The 18,094-nt window shown below is 55.7% G+C and overlaps 1 protein-coding gene across 1 annotated transcript in view; it reads left to right on the plus strand.

The window, feature by feature from the left end:
• The first annotated feature begins 7,250 nt into the window (after window positions 1–7,250).
• Window positions 7,251–18,094, plus strand: part of LZTS3 (leucine zipper tumor suppressor family member 3) — a 56,026-nt gene continuing 45,182 nt past the window's right edge. The window contains exon 1 of the mRNA XM_076335657.1: window positions 7,251–7,492. The gene's annotated coding sequence lies outside the window, so the exon portion shown is untranslated. The remainder of the gene's footprint in view (window positions 7,493–18,094) is intronic.

The raw sequence follows: 18,094 nt of genomic DNA on the forward strand, positions 1-18,094 counted from the left end.
TAAAACATCCTGGAGTTTGTTTCTGAAAGGTGCGTAGGTTCATTATGTTTTCCAAGGGGTCATTATGTGCATCTACTCTGAACCTTTTCAGAATGTGGCTAACAACTTTTTTCTGTCCGGATCATAATTTCTGGGGTTAAACTTAGTACTTAAAAACACAGATGGGCTCAGTTTAAAGACTGGGAGAGGATCCAATTGTAAGTTGTCCAGCTGGTAAAACACCCTCCCTGTTGAAAAACAGGTGAACTTGGGAATTCAGGCAGCTACACCTTCCCGTCATTGCCTTTCACTGTGCCTTTTCCCAGCTACGCTGACGAGCTATGAACCCCCAGAAATGTCTTCACGGTGCAAACGGTGTCAGCCCGTGACCCACTCGCCTCTTAGCCTCCTCTTGCACAAACCCGACCGACCTCTTTACATCTCTGGCCACGAATCAGGTTTCCCAAGCCGTTATAAATGTGGTGTTTTCCTGAACTTCCTTCAATTTTATTTTGTTCCCTTTGAACCACGGGCACACGAGCAGGATGCAGGATTGACCCTTGGTGGGACGTGGAGCTCTTTGGCTGATGCATCCCTCAGCTTCTCAGCTCCCTTTGCTCCTAAAGCATATTACAAACAATTATGTGTGAATTCATCATATGAACGGGCATTAGGCATCTTCTCTGTTAAACTGGGCTCAAAACCCAGCTCCTGTCCACGGGGAGGAGCACACAGCAGCCTTAGCTTTGACTACGTGATGCTCCAGCATCAGAAGGGACCCTTGGTGGGCTTTACACGGCCCAACAGTGAGCTGTGCTGGGAGGAGGGATTATAGCAGGATGTCCTCAGCCCGCCTTCCCTAAGATCTAGGAGAGCTGCTGGTTTATGGCACCTTCCTTCAGGAGAGATGCAGGATGAGGATGAGGCAGGGGGGGTTGCGAGGGGAACAAGGCCTTCCAGGAGGGTTCAAAGTCCATTAATCTAAGCTTGGGGGAAGTCTGGGACTTGTAGTCCAGATACATAGAGAGCGCAACGTCTGCTGGGAGAGGAATTAGTATAAAAGCAAGCTGTGTTTGCTATTTTGGATGTTTTGGGGAGGAAGAAGATAGATGAGGGAAGGGGCTGGGGGCTGGGGTGTTTATTGGGATGCATGTGAAATAAGTCTCATTTCGGGTGATGTAGTCAGGAAAGAAATCCTGGGTTTAAAGAGAATGAGGGAGAGTATCTGAAGATGAAATGAGTTTGGGGGCTGAGCCCTATGCAAAAGGAGGGATTGACTCTCCCTGCTTCAGCAGAGCCTCAGGGTGGCGTTTCCACTTGAAAAAACTGAGGTATTTTCAGTCAAAACCTGCTTTGGCTCCCCTTGCCTGGCTTCGTGTAGGGGGCAGCTGGCCAGTCTGGTGGCTAGAAGGACGGGGGCACAGGCATGATCAGCGGGCATTAAACAAGTCATCCCCTTGTGATGGGACAGAGGGTCAGGGCTGATCCTCTTCAGGCTGCTTGAGTCCAGGGCTCTCACTTAGGGCCCCTTGTTTGCTTTCAACAGAGTGAAATCACTGAAGAGAGTGGCTTAGAGCAAGCCAAAGTCCTGCTGACTTTCAAAAGAACCCAGTTATTGATTGCTGGGGACTGTGCTTCTCCCTGGAGGACTGGAAAAAGCCCAAGGCGGTTGCCTAGGATGCCTGGCTCTGAGAACAGCCTTGTTTAACGAGGACCTTTCTTAATGCAATTTGAGTCTAAGGTCATTCCCCCAGGCTGCTCTCTGGCAAGCAGACAGTGAGGGGCTGGAGGATCTGCTAGCCAAGGCTACCCTCCCTGAAAGGGGATCTGAAAAGCGAGTTAGAAAGCGAGTAAATGATGACTTCTCCCAGAAGCCCTTCTGTGGCAAAGAGCCAGAGATTTCCACCTTGCTGAAGTGGCTGATCTGGTGAGCCCAGGGTGAAGCCTACGCAACGCAGAGATGGAAGGCGTTTACCACCCAGGGATGTGGTGGAGTGGGAGAGGGGAGAGCTGCTAAAAATCACCCCAGAAAGCAGACCTACAGTGCTATTAGGCATGGGCGTGGGCAGCTGAACCGAGCTCGAACCAATACAGCCAATGCAGCTTGGAGAGCTGCTCACCTGGCGTTGATGTAGACACCAAGGTATGGTCAGCTGAATGACACCCAGGCACCACTGACAAAGACCAAGTGCGTTCACTCATCTGAAGCTGGGTGGCTTAATGCAGCTCAATCCCAGGCCAGCAAAGTCCTTGTAACATCAGCTGTTATTTTCTTCAATGCTGTATCAAGGTCTACAGGCTATTTTTACTGCGGAAACCCAGTGATCCCTCCTTGTGGAATGACACAGCTTTGGGAAGCAGGTAGCCTACATCCATCCTTGCCCCCTTCAATACTGAACACTGTAGTAGGCAGTCTGAAAATAGTCCTCGATACACAGGTCTTTATTATCTTTAACGACTCTAAGCCTCCCACCGATTTCAGCGTGATTTCAAGGACGGCCCTGTAGCCTCCTCGACTGCGCGCCCCTTGAAACACATTCGCAAAAAAAAGGTCCCCCCTCTTTCCCCGCTGAACGTGAACCCAAAGGTGTAGAAAGCTGCCAAAACCGAGCTCTGCCTGCGGGTTGGCATGACGGATGGCAGAGCTCAGCTGAGAGCTGTTTAATTTGGGTGAAAGACACTGTGTGGGAAGCAACCCTGCCTGAGCTCCCAAGGTGTGTAGGAGCCAGCTCGGTTTCATCTCAGCTGATTCTAGCGGCGGCGTGTTACTTCGGAGAAAACGAAATGGCAGGAGCTGTGGAGGGGGATGGAGGTTAGGACAAATCTCTCCATTCACTTCTCGGGGATGAGAGCAGCAGCGAAGCTTTCAATGGGAGCCTGGGAGTTTCGCCACTGAAGGGCTGCGGCAGATCTTGTGTGGCACTCGAAGAGGAGATAATCTGGAGCGTGCCTGTCTTGGCCAGCTCTCCGGGCTCTCATCCTTGGATTCTCACTTGGAGAATCCTAGCAAAACCAGCATGGCCTCTCTCAGTGTCCCTTCAGCATCAGTGCTTCAAATTCCCTTGGACTTGGGGAGGGAAGATTTGACATAGAACCCCATACTTCGCGCGATACCCCAAAGATCTCCACTTCTGCTCCTTCTCTTCAAAATCCAACCAAAAGCTGAAACCATCAATATCTCCAAAAGTTGCTCACAGCCTCCTGTGTCCCCCCTTTCCTTGGAGAGACCTCTTTGGTCTTGAACATGTTCAGCACGCCATGAAGCTCTAGCTGGTGATGAGACAGCCCTTGGCATTGGTATTTCTGAGCACCCCCAAACCATCTGCTCTAGTTTCATTCCTCTTCTGGGTCCCTGTGAGGAGGAGGAGACTCCAGCTGAGAGAAAGGGACAGGCCGCCCACTTGTGCTGAGTAACCATTGCCAAATTGGATGCCAGCACACGCACACACACACACACACATACACACACAAAAATATTTCCACTGAGGTTGCTATGAACAATGGTCTCTTGATTATTTGCTGTCTTAAACACATATGCCTTTGGCAGTCCTCCAGGCAGTTCAAGCGCTGACCCTCCTGCTCTTGGACCCACTCGTCGACGTTCCCACGTGCCACGCTACCAGCTGACGGGGCGTTTCATCGGCGAAGAACAGGGCGTGATCCCTGCCCTGGGAGTTTGCAAGCTGAAGGCAGACACGCGGGCAAGGGCAGAGCCGCGTCCTAATGGATGGCGGTGAGAAAACACCTCTTGCCCATCTCCTTAGACACAACCCCAAACCCACCTTGTTATCATCTTCCAACCCTTCCTTACAACATTGCCATGGTGTCTGCAAATCCGTGGGAAGAAGTTAGGGAGAGTCCAGCTACCAGCCGAGGTTTGTCAGTCCTGTTCCCAAGGACGTGCTGGAGCGGAGACACCCCGGCTGGCTCTGTGCCAGGCAGCCTTCGGTCCAGGTGCACTAAAGTCACGTCCCAGTCATGTCCTACCTGAACGATGAGCGCCGCTGATGGGGGAAGCACTGGAGGATATTTGAACCAGGAGATGTGAGGTGCTGAGCAAAGTCCTGCTTCCACAAGGTGAGAACGTGTTCATGGTTCGTGTGGCAGAGAAACAAAGTGACTGTCCAGTGCTGGCCACTTCCTAAAGCAAAGAGAAAAAAGACTGAGGTTCTTGGAGGCGAAGTGTTTGATCTAAACATTATTTGTGATGCTCATGGAGGTCTTCACTCGGCCCTAGGTCCTATCTTCCCTGCTAGTTCCTCCATGCCTGGAGAGAGACTTCCAGAGCGTCCATCAGTCCCCAGCTATCCAAGATTTTGCACTGTCTACAAATAGTTGGTACTTGCTGAAAAGAGCAGATCTGAAACCGCAGTTGGCAAATTGCATCAACAAGCATATTCTCAGCGAGGCTTTGTTCCAGTTTGTATATGTCTGAAAAGAACTGTTCAGGCATATGTTAAAGTTGGCACCTTCTCCCTGGGACTCGCTACAATCTGACGGCTGGAGCATGATAACCAAATCAAGACGCACAAAACACTCAGCAAATAAGGGAAAACAAAGTCCACTCAAGATGTTAGCAGGGCTGTGATGAGGACAAGGAGCAGAGAAATGTCCTCTGGAGAGAGCGCTCGTCCTGGCCTGACGTAGAAAGCGACGACATCTGCGAGCACTTCTTGGAAAGGGATCAACAGCGGCGTAGAAGAGGAGAGCAGAAAACCTGCTGCCCCAACGCTAGTCCCAGGATAATCCTTACAAAAAGACTCAGCAATTGAACGGGGAGAGGAGGATAGTGCTGCGTGAATTTGAACCATGTGAAGTGTCCTACAGGCTCTGGGCTTCAACCCACGCTGGAGGAGGCAACGCCTTGCGGTGAGGATGGACTCAGTGGGGACAGGCACAGCACGTGAAGGGCGCTCAGCCCTCGCGGAGGTCTGGACCCTGCAAAAACTTGCCCTTTGCGTCAGTGGGGAAGAGGAGCTGGGAAACGCTGCTGCTCCAGCCATCGAGGGTACATCCATCGGGCCCTTGCTCTGCCTGGGTGTCTTTGCAGACAGCTCACCCTCTGGAAACCCCCTGAACTGAAAATGTTTGGAGAGTGTTAGGGGGAAATACTGTCCTGTTTTTGTTTTTCCTTGGGTGTCCACGTACAGCTGCTGCTGGGGATAGGATGCTGGCCTGACCTGGTGGAGCTGCAACATCAGCGGAGCATCCTCTCAGCTACGAAACTGGCCCTGCCCCAGCCTAGGCGTGTCCCATCGTTGGGTGGGGGGACACAGGCAGATTCCCTCTTCATCGCCTCCCATCCCCTCAGGGTGTCCAGGAGCACCCCAGTGTCCCCTGGAGGATCGGAGAGGGGAGCTGGAGCTCATCTCCCCTTGGGTGCATCTGTCTCAGCGCTGGTGCTCAATCCTAGAGGCGTGTGGCCAGGTGACGATCAGAGAGGGGTTCATCTGAGGATGGCAGCAGTGTGGGAAGCTCACGTGTGAGACACCCCACACCCTTGCATATCCCCTGAAAGCGGCTGCACCGCCCTGCTCAGAGGAGACCAGGCTGCCTGCGAGCAAGTGGCTGCGTCGCACGGACAGGGGTAATCCTGCTGGGTCCTGGGCACGTCTTCATTTCTGGTGGGGCAGTCCCAGCAGACACGTCTGACTCGACCTTCTCCATCCCCCATCGGCAGCCCTGCTCTCTCCCTTCGCCCTGCCAGATTTAACAGCCAGAAGGACCACCCAGTTCTCCATGCAGGACCTGCGCTGCTCCATTGCTTGGCAGTGCTGGTGGGAAGCAGCGGAATCCCACCCACGGGAGAGACAGCTTTGCCCCAGGCTCCAATCCTGGTCCCCAAAGGTAACTGTAAGTAAGTCAGAGGGCCTCAGTTGCCCTTTCCATCCAAGGAGGATCACACACAGTCCCTGGAGCTCTGCCAGCAACAACCTATGCAGAGAGATACTCACAGCCTGCAATTCTGTGGGAGCAGTCGAGTGCCTGTCCGGTGTTATTAGCAGGAATAATTAATTACCTGCTCTGCCATTTCGCCGGAAAGCAGCAGAAATATGTGGCAGCAATTCCTGCCTCTTCTCACCCTCTCGACAGGCAAACAGGAGTGGTGTAACCACCGCACATCCACGGAAGGGGCCAAGGGGAGAACTGGAGCCTGGTGGTGTGTGTTGCAGGAACCTAACCCTCCTGCAGCAGCCCAGGGCTGGGGTGAGGCTGAGAGCAGGGGCAGAGGCCACCGACCTCTCCATGCGCTGGAGCTCCTCTCCATGGACAACATCGTGAGCTTTTTCTTTTCCTTTTCCCTCTGGCACCTCTCATTTCTCCTTGGAGAAGGCAACTCCATGCTACGTCACCTTCAGGAGCTGCCCTGCCTTCAGTTTGAGTCCTTGGCCAAACCTGCGTGACATTTGCATGTCCCTTTTCTAGCTAATCTGTGTAAGAGAGAGTTTGGGGAGTTTACCCTCTCTGCCAGCTCAGGTCCTTGGCCTCTCCGTGGGGTGGGAAAAGAAGCTTTCATCTCTCACATTGACTTTATTTCCCCATCCCTACCCCACTGGAGGACCCCAAGGGTTCAGGCTGGGCTCTGCTTCTGGAAATGGGGGGGTGAGGGGGGAACCAAGGGCCAGATGGGTTTTACATGGTCTCAAGGAGGACACAGACAGACAGACACGGCTCCCAGCCCCGGCCACACACCGTGGGGCTGCCTGTGCCCCCCAAACACCAGCCGTGGCCCCGAGCTGCCCCACACCTCCCCTGACCCACTGCGTGGGGCGATGTTGAGGCTCAGCTGTATTGGGGGGCTCTTGTTTTTGGGGGGCGCGGGGAGAGGTGAGACACCTTCTTCCCTCCGCTCCGGACCCCGCGCAGCCCCGTGCAGCCCCACGCAGCCCCGTGCACCGTGGCAGAGGGTCGGGCAGGGAGAGGAGCAGGCAGATGCACGCAGGAGGGCTGCAAGGTGACGGAACCAAGGCACCACCAGCCCCCAAAATGTCCCCTGTCCCAGAGCCCTGTGGGGGAAGGTGCCTGGCGCGGGGGTAGGGGGGGGTGGAGGGAACGGTCCACGCAGCATCCCACCGTCCCCAGCCAGGGACATGGCCTGACCCGCTGGAGCCCTGTCCTGGGGGGGTGGCGAGGGAAGAGTTAAAGGGAAGGCGAGCAGATCCTCCCTCCATCCTTCCCTTCCTCGCTGTTAGGCTGCTGCTTTGACAGGGGGTGGGGTCGGGGGTGGCCGCCGTTTGCCGCAAGAAGGGGGGGGGAAACGTGGCCGCGAGTGTGTGTGCGTGTGCGTGTGTGCGTGTGTGTGTGTGTGTGTGCGCGCGTGTCTCCGTGTGCCTGCGTGTGCGTGTGTCTCGGTGACACACGACAAAATGAGATGAGACCCCTCGGACGGGAGCGGCCGCCCGGCTGCGCAGCCGACGCCGCTTGATTCCCAGCCTGGTCCCTGCCCGCCCGCTGCCCATCGCTGCCCACCGCCCCCGGGGACCAGCGACAGCCCCGAGCAGCCCCGCCAAGAGTAAGGCTGAGGGGTGGGGAGGAACTGGGAAGCGGTACTGGGGGGGGGGGGGGGGGGGGAGGACGGGGACGGGGACGTGGGACGGAGTTGGGGGGGTGACAAGGCGCGGGGGGGGGGGGGGGGGGGTTGTCCCTGGAGGGTGGGAGAGATGTTGGGTGCACAGAGAGCAAGGGGAAGGGGGGGGACGGGGGACACGACCTGATGCTGGAGCTTCGCTTGCCTGAACCACCCACCCAGATATGATTTGGGGGGCGGGGGGGAGGGAAAGATTTGGGGGGGGGGGGGGGGGGGGCGTGGAGGATGGGCCGCCAGCGCCGATTTCTGGTGTGATGGAGGGGAGGGAGGCTTGTTTGTGCCTAAAGTCGCAGCTGCCTGGATTTGGCCCCGCGGGGCCGTTTGGATATGACAGCACCCAAAAATAGAGTGCAAGGCGGGGAGCGGCGGCGGGGGGGGGGGGCAGACCTGTTTGCCAGTGCCCAGCAGGATCAGGTTATTCCCCCCCCCCACCCGGCTCTTCCTCAGCTTCTTTTATTTATTTCTTTATTTCTTTTGCAGTGATGTCAGGGAGGGGAGCGGTGGCTGGGGATGGGGGTTGGATTCAAGCAAAGGAGGTTGCTGGCAGCCGAGTGATTAACGTGCAGTTGCTGGGAATTATGTCATCTGCCTCGGTGCTGGGTGGCCCTCGCCCAGCAGCGGCGGGGAGGGAGGGAGGGAGGGCGGGAGGACGCTGGGGGGGACGTCACGACATGGGGCTACCCACTTGGGACTTCACCCAAGGAGGCACCGATGCCTCCCCGGCTCTGTCAGGACGTGGGCATCGAGTGTTCCCCCCCCACCCATTGCAACCCCCAAGCCATGGGTGCACGCTGGCAGGGCTGTGGGTGCAAACCCACCCCACTGCCCTCTGCTCCCCAGAGCGCCCAGGCCCACGGGCTCCGTCCCCACGTGGGAGAGGAGCAAGTTGCTGCTCTTCCCGATGGCTCATCCTGCTCGCTGGCCCGGCAGCCGGGTTTGGAGCAGCTGGAGAGGGTGTCGTGATGAAGGAAGGATGAAGGCAGGCATCCCCTCTGCCAGCTCCCCAGGAGAGAGCAGGGCTGGAGCTGCTGCACTGCAGCAGAGAGCCCCATCCGGGGATGCAGGTGTGCCCGGAGGGGAGGGCAGGGACCCCCTCTGCCACCCCCATCCACTCCTCAGAGCCAAGGCAAGAGCCTGGGGACCTGTGGCTGCGAGCGGCCCCCAAGGCCGGCCGGTCCCTCTGCTCCGGAGGAGAGCGTTGGGCTGCTGGATGCTCCACAGCCTCCTGAGCATCCCCCTGAGCATCCTCTGCCTCTTCCCCCTGCAAGCGGGGAGCTGGGGAAGAAGGACAAGGCCTTCCAGCTGAGCCAGGCGTGGGTCCCCACTGCACATCAACAGCCTCTTCCCTCTGCTCCAGACCCCGCGCAGCCCCATGCAGCCCCACGCAGCCCTGTGCAGCCCCATGCACCGTGGCAGAGGGTCGGGCAGGGAGAGGAGCAGGCAGATGCAAGCAGGAGGGCTGCAGGGAGACGTGGAGCAGAGTCAGGAGGGGTGGGCAGATGCTGTAGCAGGGCCGTGCTGGCATTTTTGTGCCCCACATCGCGACACGTGAGAGGGGTGATGGCAACATCTTCTTTAATTCAAGCTGGGAGCCAGCGGGTGTAATTCAAGCCAGGGGATGCCACTTGCCCCACGGGATAACCTTTGGCAACTCCCTTAGCTCTTCTGTGTTCTGCTTTCAATCGCAAATCCACTCGGGCAGCGGATTATGCCAGCAGCCGAGCCCTCAGGGGAGATGCTGGCATTAAAAGAAGGTGCGGGACCTCAAAGCACCCCCAGTCTCGAGCAGCCAGGGGTGGGAAGCTCCTCCATCACGTGTGGTTCATTCGCCCATCCCCTCTCCACGCAGGGAACCGTGCGCCGTGTGGTTTGTTTATGTGTGGCCCTGGTTCGAGCGGCGATCTGCCGTGGCTATATATAGCATGCGATGCTGTCATCCAAGTTCAGCCTGGCTGGGGAATTTATCTTCTGCAAAGGTTGGGAGGAGAATGGTCTGAAAACAGGCGTGGAAATGCCAGAGTGGTGGGATTCCCTGTCTGTGGTGTCCGGGCTCCCGCATGGGAACCGGGCATGTTGTCCTGAGCGTTGGCCTTGCGATGACAACGGGGCAGAGGAAGAATTTGTGGAGGGGCTGAAATTCCCCCCATCGGCTTCCTGCTGCAGGGGTGGGCATTTAAAAAGCGGTGCAGCGGCGTACGTGGCCGCATGGGCTCCATGCAGGGACAAGACTCCCTCCCTGAGCTTTTCTTTGCTGGGTCACCAGGCTGACATCCTAAGGGACAAACCCCCAGCCCCCGGCTCCAAAAGGAGGAGGTAGAAAAGCATCTGAAAGTCCAACATCTGGTTGCAGGAGCCTAGATATTCGGGAGACAGCAGCAGCTTGTCCTACCAAAGACGGGACTGGGCGAGCCCCAGCCTCCATGGGGGCTGCAGCGTCAGCCCCGGGCACCCGCTGCAGCATCCATTGCAGGGGCATCACCATGTCATGGTGCACGATGAGGGCATCTCTTGCTCACCCATCCCTCCGCAGAGGAGGAAAGACCGTCTCCTGCCTTGCAAAAAAAGGCAGATGGGGAGGGTGGTTTCCAAATGCACAGTGAAAACCACGCTGCATCAGCAGTCAGAGGCACTCGCTGGATGGTAACTCAGCCTGGAGCAGGAATCTGGATAAACCGGGCTGCAAAAAGTTTCTGCAGGGAGTCATGTCCGGATGGGGAAGCTTAAGAGTTAAGAGGGTGTTGCTGGAGCTGTTGTAGGGCTTAAAATCTGCTTTCTCATGAAGGGGAACTGAGCACACCAAGGAAAGCCCGGCCGTGCCCGGGGCTGTCAGAGAAATCCAGCAAACAAAGGGTGAAATGAGGAGGTCTCTCGTTTCCCTTTGCTGAGGATCTTACCCCATTAGTCATTCTTGTCACAGGAGCTGGCAAACACGGTTATTATTTGAGGGATCTGAAAGTGAAATGGAGGCATGCGTCCAGGAGCCCAGACGTCCCTGCCCCACGGGCCGGCGAGAGCGGGCAGGGACCCCCCCAGCCCCTCCGGCTCACCCATGCTTCTCCTCCATGGGTAAAGTCTTTAGACCCCAGGATGGGTCGCTGCGTTCCTCCTTTGGTTGGGCTTTCCCCAGCCTGGGAATCCTTTCCTTGCAAGAGACAGTGGTACCAGGAGTCATAGGTAGGCTGTAATGCTCCATCCCAGAGGTGGTGGTGGTCCAAGCACTTTGAGACCCTGCAACAAGCCGGGTGGTTCCTGGCAGGGAGCAAGATGCACCCGAAACTCAGCTCTCCCATTGTCCCAGAGCCCCAGGCACCATTGTGGGGGGAAAAGGCCAGGGGCTGAAAAATGACATGCCCCCCCCATTTTTTGGAAGCCAGGGGCTGGACTTTTGCCTTTTCCCACTGTTCCCGTAGGAACGTGTCTTGGTGGGGCAGTGGGTAAGAAGGACACCTCTTCTGAGAGCCTCACAGTGGTGGTCCCAGGGCAGGAGGGGACCAGGCAGCAAGAGTGCAGCCAGGAGGGGGTTCACCTTCCTGGGGGGCAAGAAGGCCCACGTAGCTCCTTAAACGGCAAGTAAAGCAAACACAAGCGTTAAATGAGCCATCAGGAAAGAGGGAGATGGCTTATGCCTTATAATCCAGGGTTGGCTGGAGCCAAGAGCTCTTCTGGCAGAGGGAGCTGAAATGCCCCTTGACTGGTGGAAGACCTGCAGAAGCTCCTGCTTCATCTCAGTGGAGCTGCTGCAGGGCTTGAAATCAGGCTCCCAGCTCCCCTACCCGAGTTTCCCCCTTGCAAAATTGTTTTTGCAATGAATATGTGGATCCTTCTGGTTTTATTTGGCTCCTGAGCCAGAAGGGCGGGTTTTGTTCGAGCCTTGCTGGAGTTGACCCAAGATGAGACCTGGTGGCCAGGTCTCTGCCTTCCCCCTCCTCCCCGCTGACCGCTGCCATGGCTAGCACCTTCCTTCTTACGTGCGTGCATCGAGTTTTGGGGTGGTCACAAGGGCTGGAAACGTTTCGGGTTTTCCTTTGGATGAAAGCAGGGGGGTTGTGGGGTAACGTGACTCCAGCAGCTGGAGCCTCGCTGGAGCACGGAGACCACGGGCAACCCTTGTGCACAGAAGGATCCAGGATGGCTACGCCTACAGCAGCCTGGGCTAGCTGAGACATCAGAGAAACTCTCCTGGTCTGCAGCAGCTGGTAGCTCAGGGATTTATTCAATGATCTGAGCTTTCCTTTTTGCTCCATGAATTTTTCCGTTGCTTTCTGAGCCCCTGTGTGCCCTTTAGCATTCTCGGGCATCCTCCCCGCTCCCACCGCCCGTGCAACAGCCATCTCCAGCCTTTCCGTCCTCAGCTGGTCCCAGTGGGTGCTGCCGGAGTCTGAACTGCAGCACTGATCGATGCAAAATGAACTCACACGCCTCATCCTCACACCAGTATGGAGACAAGCAACCCTCCCCTTCTTTTGGGGCCGGATCCTGATCGCGGCCAGCGAGATGCTCCAGGTTTAGACAGATGTAACAGAGCCCGTTCTCTTTGTAGGAAGCTCAGAAGAAAGGCGATCGTATTATTAACACATGGTGCTCTTCACACAAACAACCTCACAAATATTTATCAGCTGGAGAAATACATGGGCTCAGAAGTTGCCAAGTAACATAACAAGAGGCGCTTTTAAATAAATATATGTGCATCTGCGGGTGACGAATTAACCAAATCCCTTGGTATGTGGCCCAAAGACATGTTTTTTTCTCTGGAAGCCCAGCACCAGTAATAATAATAATGATCCGAGCCAGGAAAAAAACCTGGGATAAGCAATTTCTGACCGTGTGTCCAGCACCTAGTGAATCCCGGGGGAAATCGGTTCCCTGCCGGGAAGCTCCGCAAGCAAAGCAATGCCCGCCAGATCCGTGTCTGCCAGGGACAAACGGGGAAGGAGGATGGGACGAGGGTGTTTATTTTGCAGGTGAGGTGAGCGCAAGCCCGCTGCACTTGGTTGGGTTTCATCCTGCATCGATGAGCCTCTCCTATATACCTATAGGACCGCTCTTCTCTATAGGCTCAGGTTTTCAAGATGCCTTGTTGTAGACCCTCTATCGCTCAGCGGTTCTCCACGTTTCCTTCCCTCCAGCCCCGAGGCCAAGCAGCAGGGCACATTGGACTTCTTCCTCTCCAAACCAGGTGGCTATATCCGACAAATCCAGCAGGAATATTGCCTGCCCCAGCCTGCCCGGGCATGGTCTGCACTCTCCAGATGGCCAGGGTTTTCCTGTTTCCCTATGGCTAAATCCTGCTAAATCCTTGCTGTGAGGCCAGTTTGCAAGTTTTGGGGGGTTATTAGGGGAGTAAGTGTACTTCTGTGCAGCGCCGAGGATGGCACGGCCCTGATGGGCTCTGCAAGTGCTGCCAGAAGAGACAAGGTGGGTTTGCAGATGAATGGAGATCTTGTCCCGTCCCTCTTTCCATGGGGAAGCCTTGGCTTGTGGGGTTGGGATTTGGTGGAGATGTTCCCATAGAAGTCCACCATCTCCTCCCCACCATCACCAGAGAGCATGGCCTGAGGGTTTTGCAAAAGGGTTGTCATTTTGGGACCACTTTGGGGTTTTTGCCTGAACCAAAGCATGAAGAGAGGCTCCCTGGGCATGAAACTGGTAGATAAAGTCAACTGGGTGAGCATCCTCAGCTGCGTGGTTTTGGGGAGGACGGACACTGCCCACCCTTGGTGTGCCCAGGGTAAGGGGGGCAAGAGGAGGCAGAGTGGCCGAAGCGATGGCAGCGGATGTTGCCCAGAGAGGTCGTAGATGCCCCATCCCTGAAAACATTCAAGGATGGGAGCTCCTACCTGAGCTCACGGCCATCGCAGCGCCCTGCAGACGTGCGCCGGAGATGATGCGCAAGGGGAGGTCAGAGCTTTTATTAGCCCAGCTGCTGGAGCTGGAAAAACCAGACCAACTTCCAGGCACAGGAGCTCATCTCCTTGTCCCGGCTTTCTAATTATATCAGTTGATCTAGTACAAGCTTGTTCCACTCCCCGTGGACCATGCCTTCATTCCATCCCCAGCTCTGCCCTTCACAAGCACTTGGAGTAACAGCCAAGCCATTCCACCCGAGATGTTGGGGATGGGAGGACCAGCCGTCCCACTTCAGACATTTCCCTGCAGTGGGATCTTCTGCCTCCAGCGATGCAAGGAATTGCAAGAGGAGAGGGGACAGGGACATGTTGGTGTTGGTTTCGGCCAGACCACGCATCTTGCCCCGCTGTTGTCCACCCACGGTGATTGCTCCCAGCAGTGGGGTGGAAAGCCAGGGAGGGCTGTCCCCATAATGGCTTCTCGGGGCAGCTCAGAGAGGCCAGGACAGAAAGGAGAGGAGGAAAACATCCCAAAAACTATCAGGGATGCTGGGCTGAGATGGGCAGAGCTGCACCCCCCTGTCCCCTGCACTGCACAGAGCAGGTCCCCGGCTCCCACGGCTCTCCTCCCCCAGGCACCATGGTCCCGCTTTCCCTACCCAGGGCAGGGGGGCTCCGGGAAAGACCAGGACCTGTTCCTGGCTCAAATTCCTCCCTCCTCAAATAAATAAATTTCTCAAAAGGCCTCTAGGAGAAGCCACAGCTCCACCCAGTTTCAGCTCAGCAAGGGCATAAATACCTGTCTCTAGGAGCAAGCTGAATACAGCCCATAAAGCATGGCTCTCGTGCCAGTCTCAGGGAGATCGTGATGTTCTCCACAGCTTCCAGCTCCTCCTGTAACGCAAATAATAAATCACTGCTGCTGAGCTGGTCCCCAGCCAGCCATTGCGCAGCAGGAGTTTGCTCTCCTCCTTCCTCCGATCCGCGGGCTGCTGTGCTCTTTCTCCCGGCTGCTGCGCTCTTCCTCCCTCCCGGTGGTTTTCCAAGCCGGGATGCAGTTGCAGTTGCAGATCCCAGGGGTTGATCTCCGTGGGGATCAGGATGTCCCCCAACAGCCAGGAGTGGTTTTAGCGGTGTTGAGTCCCGAGTGGAGAGTTTGTTCTCTGTTTTGTGCTCTGCTACTGGCATTTCGTGTGGCCCCTGGCATGTTCCTTAACCCTGCAGATCTCCGTTTACCTCTGCTAGGCTGTATTGCAGCCCCCCAAGCCCAGGGCAGCAATGGTAAGGGATTGTACTGAGTGGGAACTAAATTGGGGACTATGATGAGATATTTTAAAACCCGATCTTGTGGCTAAAGCAGTGAATGTGCCACCTGCGCATGTTTGGGGCAGGTAATCCCCCGCTGGGAATGACCAGTCTGTTTTCCAGCAGAGCCCCAACAAACTCCCCTCACCTGTGATCTGCATCTCAGGAGGGCTGTGTGACACCGCCGGGACCGGCCAAACCAACCCACGTCCTGTTGACATTCCTCAGTGCCAGCCAAGGGCTTTGTCTTCCCCTCCGTGCTCTCAGGGGCCCAAATTAGCTATTAATAATAATATTTCAAAAAAAAAAAAATCCCTGGGCAAACAATCCAGCCGAGGCGCCCGCCGGGACTGCAAACACTCCCCGAGGGGCACCAGGTGCGGTGCATTCCTGATAGCCGGAAAAGAAAGAAGGGATTATTTCCCTCTCGCTGCAATACGCTGGGTGAGTAGTACTGGCCAGCCCGGCCGGCAGCAGAGGACCCACCGCGGCTTGAAGCAGGGCTGGGTTCTGCCCAGCATCGTGGGAGGTGGGTACGTGGCTTTGGGAAGAGATCCCTCAGCCAAGGTGTGTGAGCAAAGCCTCAAGCTCCAGAGGTGGTTAATGGTGGCGTTTCTTGGTTAAATAAGTTTCATCCCGTCAAGGGGTGCAGAGTTTCAGGCGATAAAAGGGATCTGTTTATTTTAAAAACAAGTCCTACGACTCACCCGAGCTATCCCTGAGCAGCATCCCCGTGCCGTGAATGCCCGCCTAACCTGCACAGCTATCTCAGCATCGGGTTGTGTGGATGCATCCACCACCTGGAGGTTTTTTCTCGAAGCTGGAAAACTTAATTGTTCCTTCTTTAATGAACTTTCCCATCAATCTGTTGATGTCTTTTCCCCTCCTCCTTAGCCCTCAAAGAAGTAGAAGTTGTTAATGGCTTTACCTGCGCTGGTTCCCATCACGTCAATGAGTAGAGAAGTCGAGGATGGGTAGGACAGCCCGCTGGTTATAGCCCCAGCCCCAGCTTTGGCCAGGGCAGGACCTGGGTGAAATCCTTTTGCTTCAGTTCTCCACCCACGACATGGGGGTGAAAAGCAATTTCTCACCCCTCCAGGGCTTTAGAAATAGGCAGAGATTTGGGCTGCCGGATAACGTTTCGCTGGGCCAGCTGCCGTGATAAAACCAGGGCATCTGCCAGCTCCGGAGCCAGGCAGCAAAACACCCCGCCCGAAAGTCCAGCACGAGATTACAGCAGGCATCCCTTTCCTCCGAGGGAGAGCACGCAGGAGGTAACACCAGCCCTGCCCCCCCGGCGCATCCCAGCGTGGGCCGTGTCTCCATTTCATGCCCCGCCGCGGGAAGGAGAATCCCTTCATTTCCTTCGGACACTTATCCTCTAAGGATCTTGATCCCGGGGGTGAGCGACGCAAACACCCTTTAAATCCGTCACAGCGGGCTTAGGGGAGGATTAGCCAACGCCTCTACAGGCTTTACGCCGGCCTCTGGCTCCGGGTTGGAGCGGAGTCCCGCGTCCCACCCTCGTAGCCCCATCCAGCTTCAGGTTTGCATTTCCCAAAGAAGATGCTTGCAGGCAGAAACGGAGCAAGCCTGGCTCTGGCTCCTGTCAGGAATTCGTTGCATCCCAAGCGAGCCCAGGCTGGCAATTCACTTCCAAAAGGGGCAATCATTTTTAATTGCAGAGCTGGTTCTGGTGCGGGTGGAGGATGTGGCTGAGCGCTACCTCCTGCCCTCTGCCTGCACCATGCCTGTGGCCGGGGAGGAGAGAGCTCATCCCAGGGTGTTTGACCCCGGCATTGCCAGGGAGGGGAGAAACCCCCCTGCTCCCGCAATCTGGGGGGGAGTCCCTACAGAAGAGCCCAGATATTTCCCTGATGAAGTGCTGACTTCTCCCCACTCATCCCGACCTGGCTGGCTGGTGGGCATCATCCCTCTCTGCCATCCCCTTCCTATTTGTGAGCAATTACCTGGATCGCTTTAGTTTTCAACACCTTTCCTCCTTAATTTGTCTCAGCGATGGGTTTTTTCCCCGTAGCTTCACTGCTGCCCACTGCATCCCCTCTAACTCTTCCCATTTCCCATCCCCGAGGGCTTTTCGGCTCCAACAGCTCTCTCAGACCCTCCTGGTGTGGCTTTACTCCAGCACAGGCAAGCTTGCTTAATAGCTGTTGACATCGTAACTTCATTTGAATCGATCTTGCTTGCTAATTAGCCGATTGCGGTAATTGGTATGAATTACCTTGGGGGATTCTGCCTCCTGGGGGTCGGCGGTGACCGGTGTGTCCCATGCAAGAGGTGGGAATCGCAGCAGTGAGATGGCTTCTGCTCCAGGGCCACGTCTTACAGGTATCCCTGTGACTTGTAGAGATGCAGAGGAGTTACAAGAGGGGAACCATAGCCTGGTGCAGTGTTTTTAAAACCCAGAGTGCCTGAGAGGCACCAAAACTTCAAGCATATTCAGACTAGCTACTATAGAGCCTAAAATGGATTAAAGTGCCTGTTTACGGCATGAAGCGATGAGTGGATGCGACTCTGCTCTTCCTCAAAATGCAACTGGAGATCACTCAAATATTGGGTTAAAGATAAACCAGACAAAGTAGTTTTTCTCAGAGGGCATAATTCCATTGCAAAAATTCACTGCCAAAAAATTCATGGAGGGCAAAACACCATTAGGTTGGGTGAGGAGGGACCAGGCAGTGTCGTGGAGAGCGAGTGCCCTCTGATGGCATCAGACCATTTGGGGGGTGCAAAGGCAACCTCGGGCATGAGGTATCCCTGAAAAGCTTTGTGGCAGGAGAGATATAGGGAATGATTAGTGAGTTTTTCCTCTTCCTAGTCCTTTTTTTCTCCAAGCACCAGCTGCACAGGGAGGATGGAGGCTGGGAGGACCTCCGTGGAGGCCGGCTAGAAACGCCCCTGTCCTAGCCCCTTGGTATCCAGTCAAGATCCATCACTTCACCCCTCCCCATCATACACTTTAATGACAAATCATGCTCATTTTTTAGCCAGAATAACCGTGTCACTCCAAACCGAAGCACCTCACACAAGCCTATTTCCACCTGTGAAGCTGCCTGGGTCATCTAATATAACCTGCCCCAAATGAATTTGAACGCATCCGCAAAGTCCTATTTTGCATGAGCCACCTATTTATATTGACAGCTTCCCACGCTCTATCCCTCCAGTTCCGCATCGCTTTCTGCCGGGCTAAGCTGCATCACTCCAGCTCTTCTTCTTTCCCCTTTTCTTGAATATTGCCCTGCAGTTATCATCTTTCCAGTCTTCTGGGATCAGAGAGAAATCCCAGGACTTCTTAGAAAGGATGAGCAGCAAGCCACACTACTCCTCACCCTGCTTCTGTGGGACTCTTGGGAGC

Source organism: Aptenodytes patagonicus, chromosome 4 (genome assembly GCF_965638725.1).
Source record: "Aptenodytes patagonicus chromosome 4, bAptPat1.pri.cur, whole genome shotgun sequence".
In the NCBI taxonomy this organism is placed as follows: Eukaryota; Metazoa; Chordata; class Aves; order Sphenisciformes; family Spheniscidae; genus Aptenodytes; species Aptenodytes patagonicus.